Here is a 1,668-nt window from a genome sequence, read left to right on the forward strand (position 1 = left end):
GATCCAGGGCTGCAGGGTCCGGTAAGGGGCTCGCTGCAAAGTTAGGCACCGGCCACACTCGGGCGCTGGCCCAGGCCCGGAGGAGAACGGCGAGGGCGGAGGGGGTGCGCGTGCGGGCGCCTTGGAGAGTCAAGGGCAAGTTGACGGGGCCCGGGAGCGGGTGGGGGCGGATGGAGAGCTGGGCGCAGCCGAGCCTTTCCACGGGGAGCGGGTGGGTGGCGCGCGGTGGGCGGGGTCCCCGCCGCTGGCACCGACCGACCGCGGTGGGAGAGGGGCGGCCTGGAGAAGTTGGCTGCGGGCCTGGGACTGGGAGGAGGGAGCCCGAGGAAGGGGCCCGCGCTCCCCGAACGGCGCGCCGACCGCCCCTGCACGTAGTCCGCTCCCGCCAGCAAAGGGCGGCGGTGGGCGCGACCCCCACGCCGCCAGGTTAACAGCCACGGCTCCGGGGCCCGTCCGGCTCCGGCTGCCCCCGCCTCCAGGGCAGCGCGGTCCCCGGCCGCCCGGGGCCAGTCGGCGCCGCTCCCGGTGCCTCTCGATCGCGCTCGCGGCCCCGCCCCAAACCGTTGCCCCGCTCCAGACCGGGACGCGACTAGGGCCCGAGCGCGGAGGGGGGACGATCGGCCACCCAGGAGCCCTTCTGGGGCGGGTGCGGCGGGAGTGGTTCCGCCCCCAGGCGCGGCCGAGGGCCCCGCACCCAGCCCCGGCGGGCACGCCTCCTCGTGGTGCAAACCTCGCTCCGGAGGGGAAGGAGCAGCGGAGGCGCACCCACCCCGGCGCCCCTGGCGGGCGGCGCTGGATGGACAAAGGGGCGCCCCCCCACCCCCTCTCCAGCGCTCGCCTCCACACCGGGGTTCCAGGCCGTGACAGTACAAAAGGTCTGGCAGGAAAATACCCCGCGGGGTCCCCGAGGCGGGGGAGGGCGGGCCCACAGCGGGCGGGTGACGTGCGTCGGCGTGCCCGACTCCCAGCTCCACTGTGCGCCCCTCCTCCGGCGGGGCCGGGGGACACGCCCATGGCCGCGCGTCGGGCCCGAGGCGGGGTCTGGGCTCCCCCAGCGGCCGGGATTGGTCGGGCCGTGGAGACCCAATGGAGACCGCCCCTAACCCGTGGGCACGCCCCCCTGTTGGGGCGCGGGGTGCGCGCTCCCGGATCCCCCGCCCCCTCCGCGCGCGCAGCTCCCCGCGGCCGCCGCCGCCGCCTGTAACCTGCGCCGCCAGGATGTGGCTGGGGGCTGACGTCGGGTCCAGATGTGGCCCCGGCCCCGCCCACCCCCGGGGGCCGGGCCGCCCACACCGAGCCGCGGCGCGCACGGCGGCGGTCCCGCCCGCCTGCCACAATGCGCGGCGAGGCTGCGGCCGCGACTTGGCGCCGTCGTCCCTAACGTCGCCGCTCGGCACCCTGAGGACCGGCCGCCCCTGACGCCGGACGAGGGGACCCCCCGCTCCTTCTCGCCACCCCCACCCCTCCATGCGCTCGCTCTGTGGGGCCCGGCCGGGCGGGCGCCTCGCGGACGCGGAGTCACGCGGGTGACGGCAGAGGCGGCCGGGAGCCCCCGTGCCGCCGGCGGAGAGGGCACGCCGCGCCCCCGCCCCCCTTCCTCCCCCCCGCTCGCCCTCGCTCCCCGGAGGTTGTGGGTGCGGATGCGCCTCTGACGAGTCGCCGCGACGA

This window comes from Myotis nattereri (genome assembly GCF_964212035.1).
Source record: "Myotis nattereri genome assembly, chromosome: 21".
Lineage (NCBI taxonomy): Eukaryota > Metazoa > Chordata > Mammalia > Chiroptera > Vespertilionidae > Myotis > Myotis nattereri.